This window comes from Camelus dromedarius, chromosome 33, assembly GCF_036321535.1.
Source record: "Camelus dromedarius isolate mCamDro1 chromosome 33, mCamDro1.pat, whole genome shotgun sequence".
Taxonomy (NCBI): Eukaryota; Metazoa; Chordata; class Mammalia; order Artiodactyla; family Camelidae; genus Camelus; species Camelus dromedarius.
In genome coordinates, this window is record NC_087468.1 from 8585803 (window position 1) to 8596389 (window position 10587).

At 44.0% G+C, this 10587-nt stretch overlaps 1 pseudogene; it reads left to right on the forward strand.

Annotated features, from left to right (window-relative positions):
• Window positions 1-3289: 3289 nt before the first annotated feature.
• Window positions 3290-5405, forward strand: LOC105099145 (ankyrin repeat domain-containing protein 53-like; annotated as a pseudogene).
• The last annotated feature ends 5182 nt before the right edge of the window (window positions 5406-10587 follow it).

Sequence of the window (10587 nt, forward strand, 5' to 3'; positions counted from 1 at the left end):
CTTCGTAGCTAAGTCCCCGCAGTAAACCCTTCTTTACTGGGACTGTTTGGAGTGATTCTGCTTTCCCAACTGAACGCTGACCAATGTGCCTTTCAACACAAATCTCTTAGTTCCTCGTGGAAGGAAAAGGCATTTGTTCTCTCTTTTTCCAAGTGTCGACCAAAAAAAAACAAAAACAAACAAAACCACAGCATAAAAGTTGAGAACTATGTTTTATTCGGTGGATTTTCTGAGCACTTCAAGCCCAGGAGACAGTTCCTCCAACAGCTCTACGCACCTGCTCTGATGAGGTAAGGGGAGGAGCCAGGATATACAGGAGTTTTGGCAACAAAGACCAGGTAGTCAGAACATCAAAAGGTCACTACTGTTAATTAAGGAAAACCAGACATCTCAGGTTAAGGAATTTAGCGCTTTTCTGTGTGTGGGAAGATGCAAGAATCTGGGCTCATGGAAATCATTCCTTTGATGTGCACCTTAGCTCTCTAGGGCTGCTGTCCTGTGTCCAGCCTGAGTCCCCTGAGGGTACACCATCCCGGGTGGCTGCAGTGGCCGAGGACTGCAGCATTCTTGTTCACTAATATGGCAGGCAACATTTTTCATTCACACAAGTCATCGTGCAATATTTTAATAAGACCATGCTCTGGATCTATCTTATAAAAATGCCATTTTTTTATAGATAGTTTTGAAAGGATTGTGTGGTTGACCTAAAATTGTCTGTAAACAGTAAAACAAGGGTTTTTATTTGCTTTTTAACATGTATTTGTGTTATATTCATCCATGGTGTGCTACATTCTACAAAGTAGCTAGTGATTTTTTTAAAATAATGACTCAAGTAATTCTCTCTCCAGATACTGATACAGGAAAAAATGGGCCCAAGACAATGGCCGTGTCCCAGATCTCAGTCGAGTCCCTGGGATGCACCCCATCAAGTCAGGGTCCTTGGCTTTGTGCAGGGAAGAATTCAAGAGTGAGCCATGGTAGAGTGAAGGTAGATGTATTCAGAGAGATACGTACTCTGTAGACAGAGCGCAGGCCATCTCAGAGGACAGAGAGGCCATGAGGCGCGGGGGTGGTCAAAGCAAAAGTAGATTTACACACTCAGTAGACAGCGCGGGCCATCTCAAAAGGCAAGAGAAAGGCCTCGAGGTGCAGGGTTGTTAGTTTTTATGGGCTCGACAACTTCTTATGATGACTAGTGGGATTATTCCAACTACTTTGGAGAAGGGGCTGGGATTCCCAGGAACTGGGCCATCACCCGCTTTTTGACCTTCTGTGGTCAGCCTTGAAACTGTCCTGGCACCTGTGGGAGTGCCATTTAGCAGTTACTAAATTTCAATGAGTGTATCTTGAAGTTCAAGGTCTACTGGGGGATGAATCCTCCACCGTCTTGGTGCTAATTGCCGTCTCCTCCTTTTAATGGTTGTGCCCTGCCCCCTGCCCTCCTATCTCAATACTGTATTGAGGAAGGAAAACTCTGCCCTGCCACGAATCTGGCTGGCACAGTACTCACAGACAGAGCCAGCTGCAAGGTTAACTGGAAACAGCATTTCTCCCAAGGTCATGCTACAGCTGTAAAATGTCCTAACAGCCCTCACCGGCCCCCACCCCCGCCTTTGAGTGACTTCTGCTTCCTTAATGAGAAACCATGTTCTGAAACCCGCAGCTGTCAAAAACGTGGCTATTTGAAATCTAATCAGTGATGTTACCCCAGAACTGGGTTTTCCTCTTGGTGGGTGTTCAGCCAAAAGGCGCAACCAAGCCAGAGACCCAGAGAAGGAAGGGTTTATTACTTGCAGGAAGTAAGGGAAACACTGGGATCTTTCCCAAAGCAGTGTCTCCCCGAACAGCAAAATTGAGAAAAGTTTTAAATGAAGGGTCTACATGTGTTCATGAAGGGGCTTGGACAGAGGAGAATTCAGCACAAAATTGGGACAAAAGAGCCCTCGCTTTAGCTGACTGAAGTCACAAGGATCAGAGAAGGCCACCGTCATCCGCCCTTAGGTTCCAGTTGATCTGGTGGTTGAGCAGCTCAAATGGGGCTCAAATTCTGTACAACAGCTCAGGAAAGAGCTTCAGGCTTATCTTTACCATTGAGACAGAACTGGGAGTGTTTACAATTGATTTATTTTTTTTTAACTTTTTTTTAATTGAGTTATAGTCATTTTACAATGTTGTGTCAAATTCCAGTGTAGAGCACAATTTTTCAGTTACACATAAACATACATACAATTGATTTCTTACCTTTCCTATTGTTGCCTCATTGCCTGATAACTGTTCTTTGTTCTTCTGTTTCCTTAATATTATTGTTACTGAGCCTTTTAACTTGTTGCATCCGAGAAAGCGAGGGGGGTCACTGACAGCTCTACTGGAGAAATCTGAGAAAATTCAGCCAAGGTTTCCTGTATCAAAGGTTCTCACTTCTGATACAGGAAAAAATGGGGGGCGCGAGAGGATGGCTGCGTCCCAGGGATTCCCTTGGGACACGCCCCGCCAACTGAGGGTCTTTGTCTTCATGCAGGAAAGAATTCAAGAGCGAGCCACAGCTGAGCAAAAGTGCATTTATTTAGAGAGAGGCACACCACACATTTATTTAGAGAGAGGCACACCACACATAGACAGGGTGCAGGCCATCTCAGAAGTTTCCACAAAGAACGTTGGCTTCATTAATTTGGACTTAGTGAACTTCCTTGACCGGGTCATCGAGGACATCTGCCCTATGTAGAAACAATGCTAGCTCTCTGTATATAAAACTAAAATTTAAAAACTTCCATAAACTCGACAATGGTTTAAGCAACATTTATTGCTCGGCTACTTGACCAAAGTCACATGGCTGATCTGCAGCGCACCTGCTGCACTGCAGGTACGGTCTTCCTGCAGGGCAGCTTGGAAACATACCAACAGCTAAAAGATGTTCATCCTCTTTCACCTAGTAATTCTACATGTAGGAATCCATCCTGAGAAAACCACCAGAGCTGAGACGTTTTGTTTTCTGCAGCACTCGTGACATGCCAGCACATCCGTTATGACGTTGGCTACGGTGGCGTCATACGTTTAGTACATGGACTGACCGTGGACGCTAGCTTATAACGCTAAGAGGCACAAAAATGTGTACATCGTGTATACACACATCCTAATAGACCGTGATTTCCGTGGGTGGCTGCATTGTGATTTTTAATATCATCATTGTCCTTTCTTCTGTTGTTGACGGTCAGCACTTACTAATTTTATAATCAGAAACAAAAGCTAAGTCTCTTTCAGTGTTGGGTGTGTGCGATGCTGAGTTCCCAGTATGAGTAGGCCTGGGGGTGGGGGGGTGGGCACCGAGGCACGTGGGCTCCGCTCCCCGAGGGAGGCCAACTGCCGGCCCCCTCGCCTGGGAGCGACCGTTGGGCCCCAAGGCCAGGTCCGCAGCGCCAGCAGGAACTCCATGTGGGCCGTGAAGAAAGTCCCCCGGAAGGCCACCCACAGCGACTTGTTGGCCCAGGGGCCCAGATGCACAGGAAGCAGCTCGCTGAGTCAAGTGGATGAATGCGACCGGAGGATGATCGGGAGCTCCTCCGGGCTGTTCGCACCTCCCTGGGCAACCTGGAATGGCTGCGGACGTGTCTAAATCAGGACCGCAGAGAAATCCGGGCGGATGACAAGGGTTTCACTGCCATCCACTTTGCAGCCCAGAGCGGCAGGCTTGCATGCCTGCAGGTCTTGGTAGAGGAGTACAAGTTTCCCGTGGACCTGCCCACCAACAGTGGCCAGACACCCCTGCACCCTGTCATCCACCGTAACAACGAGGCCATGGCCCTCCCCTGCATTCACTATCTGATCACGCAAGGGGCGGCCCTCAATACTCAGACATGTGACGGCTCCACACCCCTACGCCTGGCAGCCCACCAGGGCCTGCTGAGCTGTGTGAAGCAGCTGGTACAGGATGGCACCAGTGTCCACACCCCAGACGCCATGGGCTGCAAGCCCATTGACTACTGCAAAATATGGAACCACCGCACCTGTATCCGGTTCTTGAAGGATGCCATGTGGAAAAAGGACAAGAAAGACTGCCCGTGAGATGGGGAAACTGAAGAGGCTCAAGGACCAGCTGACCCTCACGAAGCAGGACTTCCTGGCTGAGAATCAAAAAAAGAAGCAAATTTTGAGAGAAGCTAATTTCGAGAAGTGGCTCTATCGCAAGCAGCAGCCCCAAGGCCAACCCCTGGTCCACAACACTCAGCAAGAGCCCCATACCCCACCCCGGGCCACCGCCCTCTCCAAGACCCCCACGGGTGGGGACCCCCAAGGGCTTCCACCTCTCCCCGAAGGAACGCCTGATACAGATGGGGCCCAAGCAGCCCTCAGTGACGCCTGCTGCCATCAGCAAGCAGCTCACCGGCAGGCGGCCTAAGATGTGGAATCCCAGCAACAAACTTTCAAGGCCCCCCACCACCCAGATCGGCTACCCACAGGGCGTCCGCCTGGGCGTGCATCCAGACCCCAGCCCTGAGCATGACTTCAGCAACTTCCTAAAGGTGAGGGCCGATGGACCCGGACCAGGCGGCGCCCGTGCCTCGGCTGCCTTCAGAGGTGATCATCCGTGAGCTGTTCCCTTCCGTGCAGCCACACAGGATGAAGGTGCCCCAGGACTTTTCCTCTGTCACCTTGAGAGACATCCCCCAGAAGCGGCGCTCGGGTCCAGAAGGTGGCGATGGCACCTTCTGGACCGACACTGTGACCATGTGCCTGCGAGAGACATGAGGAAGCCTTCCTGGCAGCTGTGCGAGCCCATCAAGGGCTCCCCACTCTGCCCTCCCCCAGACCACCTCCCACTTACACTTATTTCGGTACCCTCTGGACCCCAGTGAAAAAAAATAAATATAAAAACTCCCCCCCCACCAAAAGATGATGATGATTGCTGAGACCTGTTCACGGGCAAGTGTTGTGGCCAGGCTTAGTGCACAAAATGGCTTAGGCCAAGATGGCTTCTCTTGTGCCAGAAAGCTACGCCTGGTTGTTTTCCTCCGGGACCCCTACCCTGTCCGCTTATGGTAAGAATGAAGCATTGCACTTTGCCTGGAGGATCTATATCTTTGACATAGAGAAGCAGCCTTGATTTCCAACCCAGATGCAGGCTCCAAAGGGCTTTCTAGAAAAGACACTGTATTTTAAACTTGAACTTGTCAGGGCCCTGAGTCCGCTTTGCAGTTTAGACCCAAAGCTGACCCTTGTCTGCCTTGAGGCTATCCAAACATTGCTTCATTTATATCTTACTTAAGCTCCCTTCCCCCAAATCCTGTAATAGCCTTATCTCTTTCTTTGGTGAAATGCCCACAGCTCTGCTGGAATGCAGCCTCCCTTTCCTGGAGCCAGTAAACCTGACTTTGTTGGACTTGGGGTTTGTGCTCATGGCCTTTGGCTGAGTGAGCTAGGACGGTATCCGAAGCCCCAAATGTTTCCACTGCACGACCAGGGGGCTCCCCAGCCTCCCCCCAGCCACCAGGGAAGCCGAATTATTATTCAGAGTTGTTTCATGGGCATTCAGATAGACCAAAAGAGTAGAATGGATTGGAAGGAGTTACCTGAATTCAGAGACAGGCAAACAAGATCAAATTTATTCTCCAGCAGAGAATGCAGCTAACTCCCTACACCCAGATTTAGCGGCTCCCTCCCTAGGGGGCAGTGATGAGTAAATGCTTCATATCACTGACGAAGCTGTATTTCAAGGCACTGTTCTATAAGCCATGAGACCTTCTGTCTCTGGCCATTTATTATCTGTTGACTTAATCAGAACTACTTGGTAAGTTTCGGGCTGCCCTGGCATGGCGATCAACCATTTCCATACAGTCTGCTTAGTTGATTAAGATTGTATCTGTGATTAAGATTGTGACTGTGTAACAAATTTCCCCCAAACTTGGCAGCTTAGCATAATGCTTATTACCCCACACAGTTGCTAAGGCCTGACATTCTCATTATATGCATTGCTAGAATTTTTAGGGAATTAAATCCAGATAAAAATAAAGTCGATACTATTCCTATGTGAATGGAGATATTACCTATTTAAATTAATATGATTACAAGCTTGTCAACGCTCGTTGCTGTGTATGTTTTAGCATCAGCTTATTCATAACCCTCAGGTCTAGGATACAAATGCGATTTATCCTGGGAGCCATCACCCATGAAAATTGTACGGTTCAGAAGTAGAGCCAGTTTATAACAACATCAAATTGTTTTAGGGAAACATATCAACTACCTGCTCATTATGTGCCCAAAGAAAAACTAGATGGGAGATATACAGAGAGAGAAATATAGATATGTACATATAAAGTAGTGGTCTCATTAGTTTAGGGTCCTAAAGTAACTGTTTGCTTTATATAATAACCTCTGTTGCAATGGTTGGTTAATGTAAATCAGCCTCTTTCTTCTGATAGGTTGTCTTTAGTAACAATAGAAAAGGTAAAGAGGAAAGACCTTTTGAAGTCTTTTCTAAGGTGAATGGTATTTTATTTGTTCCAATTGGTATATTTCTGTATTTGACATAAAACTTAATGTGCATTCTGTCAGTATTTTTCAGACATCTCATCAGGACCTAATAAAAAAATAAGGCAGCGTGGAGTATGTACTGGCTGAGTCCAGGGCAATGGACTCAGACAGACTTGAGCTTAAAGACTGGCTACACCACTTACTAGCGTGTGACCTTGGATGACCTAGGCTCTCCAACCCTTCATTTTATCAAGAGTAAAGTGGGAATAATAATACATATGTGCCATAGGGTTGTTTTGAAGACTAAATGAGATGTGTAAGTAAAACCCTCTTAGCACTGTGCCTGGCATATCAGAACCATTCTTTGAGTAGTAGCTCTAATTATTATACTCAGTCAACCCATGAAAAAGGCAGTGTGGCCATACACAAATCTAAAGCAGCTTTATACGCCCATTGGTTGACTTGAAAAGCTCAAAATACCGTTAATACAAAATAAGTAACTGTAAGAATAGCACTCAGTCTTGATCCTTTGCACATCTTTTTTTCTTTTATTTTTCCGTTCGTGTGATACACCTTTGTCTATCTTTCATTTTTAGAAAAACTTAAAATATGTATGAGTAGGTTTCTTGTTTGTATGAGGGAAGCTGAATTATTACTTTGGGCCTAGTTTTGTTACCCAAAGTCAAAGTCTTGTTCTTTTAGCTAGTGAGTTAAGCTCATTCGTGTTTATTGATGTAGCTGATATGTATAATCTTAACTCATTATAATGTTTTATAATGATGTGTATTTTATTTGCTGTGCTTTTTTTTTCCTACAAGATGTGCATTCTTTACTCTTGTTTAAATATTTTGGGGATTTAGAAAGGTTCATATTTTTGTGCCAGTGGTCACCTTTGTACTTAACGCCTTTTTTCTTCTGCAATGCCTAATCTGCTGTTAATTCCACCCAGTGTACTGTTCATCTCTAGAATTCCCGCTTGTCTCTTTTTTATATCTCCCTTGTCTCTGTGTAACAGATTCAATCTTTTCCTTCTCGGACATTTTAAACAGTTATATGAACTGTTTGCTTCATCAACTAATTCTATCATCTTGTCATTTCTGGGTCTGTTTCTGTTGATTGATTTATATCCTCACTACACGTCGTGTTTTCATCCTCCTTGGCATGCTTGGCAGTTTTTGGTTGAATAAGAGAATACCAGCATTTTGAATTGAATGTTGGATTGAATATTGTATCTTGTTGGATGCTAGATGTTTTTGTATTCCTGTAAATATCTGTGAGCTTTGTTTGGGGATGAAGTTCAGTTATTTAGAAACAGTTTGATTCTTCCATATCTTTTTTTTTTTTTTTTGAGATTGGTTAGATGGAACCAGGGCAGCCTTTAGTCTAAAGTTAATATTGCCCCATGACTGAGGCAATAACCTCCTGAGTACTCTGTTCAATGTGCCATGAATTATGAAGCTCTGCCCTCTGGCTAGTGCACACAGGGACAGTTACTAGCCCTGTGTGAGTTCCCAGGTTGAGTCCCTTTAATTCTTTCAAGTGATTCTTTTCACAGCCTTGAGCAGTTTCTTCATATAGACACATTCATCAATACTTGGCTGAAAATTGCAAACACACCCTTTGCAGATCTCCAGAGCTGTGTGTGTGTATGCACGCATGCACATGCATGTGTGTCTGCACAGCTCTCTCCTCTCTGGTACTTTGCCCTGCAAACTCTAGCCATCTTGGCCTCTCAGTACTTCCAGTCCCATCTCTTCAATTCAGGAAGATCACTGGGCTCCACCTGGGTTCCCCTTCCTTGCACCATGACCTGGAAACTCTCTCCAGACAATAAGCTGTGTTTTCACTCTGTCAGGAATCATTTCATTATCTGATGGGCAACATCTGAAAACCATTGTTTCACATATTTCATCTTTTAGTCATTTCAAGCTGGAGAATAAACCCAGTCTTTGCCACTCAGTCACGCTAGTCACCATTGGATCCCTATTTTCTTACTTATATTTTATTATCTGGTTTATTTTTAAAAATTGGTCTTTAAAGCCCACCTATTGTCTACACCAATCAATGAGCTTATTCTGTTTTCCTCTTTTTCATTCCCTTCTCCAGTATTTTAGTTGCCTAACTTCTATTTTGTCACAGCGTGTGACATTTGTACATTTGTCTTCCACTTTTGTTCCCATTTTTGTTTTAATTTTAATGTACATTTTATGTTTCAAAATACTCACCATCAGTCTGTTTGCTGACGTTTTTCCCATCCATCATTCAGTTAGATAATACTCATTTTCCAGTAGATCCTCAAGAAAGGTTGACGGACACAGATTTCCCTGCATTATTATATGCTGAAAACTATATACATATATTTAGCCTTGATATTTGAAGGACAGTTTGGCTGGGTATAAAATTTTTGGATCATGTTCTCTTTCATTAGTTGTTTTTGTTTTTGTTTTTGAAATGATGTCCATTATTGCTTTCTCAGTATATAGGCTTTGAAAATGTTGATGCCACATTAATTCTTTTGTTTTTGTAATTTGACATTTTTGCCTGAGGATGCAAGTGTTCTTTGTCGGTCCAAGTCCTCCAAGAAGACAATTCTAGGATGAGATGAATGGTGCAAGGATTTTATTATGCCTGTGAGGTAACAAGGAGGGAGCTGGTAAATGCTGGGAGCAACATTAGACCCCATGCAAGTTTCACCCTGAGTAAAGGAGACAGGGAAGAAAGACCGGCTGGAGATTTTCTAGGCTTCCATATGGTGTAAGGTTCCTTGAGCCAAGCCATCCATTAGAAGAGGTCCGTGTCTTCTGGGAATTGCCTTAGCATCCCTCACCAAAACACCCAGTCTTGGCTGTGAACAGGCCAACAGTGGTGGCCAATTATACCCCCATAGTCTGAGATCTCTGAGAGGCATTCTATGGCCACAGCAAGTCCACAGTCATCTCTGCCTAAAGGAGTGTACTGCCCAGAAATAAGAAATTCTGAGAATTTAGGTCTGTACACTACAAAGTTCATACAATGTCTAAATGATTATTTATTTTGTCTAGTACCTTCCTTTTGGGAGTCCTGATTCTTTTAATTGAAAAAAACCCCACATCCTTAGCTAAAATATTAGACACTTTTAATCAAAGAGAGCTCTAAATTCTATATTTCTCTTTTTCCCCCCCTGTGCTGTACATTGCATCTTGGTAACTCATCTATTTTCTAATTGAAGTCTAGTTGCTGTACAATATTATAAAAGTTACAGGCATACAATATAGTGATTCACAATTTTTAAGTATTATACTCCACTTATAGTTATTATAAAATATTGGCTATTTTCAATGTATTGTACAATATATCCTTGTAGGTTGTTTTACACCTGTTAGTTTGTACCTCTTAATCCCTACCCCTACCCCTTAAGACCCTCCCCACTTCCCTCTCCCCACAGGAAACCACTAGTTTGTTCTCTCTATCTGTAAGTCTGCTTCTTTTTTGTTGTAATCAATGGTTTGTTGTATCTTGTAAATTCCATGTATAGGTGATTTCATAGTGTTTGTCTTTCTCTGCCTGACTTATTTCACTTAACATAATGCCCTCCAAGTCCATCCATGTTGCTGCAAAATGGCAAAATTTCATTCTTTTTTATGGCTGAGTAATATTCTGTTGTATACGTATACCACATCTTCTTTATCCAGTCATCTGTTGATGGACATTTAGGTTGTTTCCATGTCTTGGCTATTGTAAATGCTGCTGCTGTGAACATGGGGGTGCAGGTGTCTTTTTGAATTACAGTTTTCTCTGGATATATACCCAGGAGTGGGATTGCTGGCTCATAGGGTAAGTCTATTTTTAGTTTTTAATGAACCTCTATACTGACCTCCATAGTGGCTGCACCATTTTACGTCCCCACCAACAGTGTAGGAGGGTTCCTTTTTCTCCACACCCTCTCCAGCACAAAAAAATGCCCTTGGTATTTTGATAGGGACTACACTGAATCTATGGATTGCCTTGGTTAGTACGGTCATTTTAACAATACTGATTCTTCCAAACCAAGAACACAATATTTCTTTCCATCTATTTGTGTCATCTTCAATTTCTTTCATCAATATTTAATAGTTTTCTGAGTACAGATCTTTTGCTTCCTTG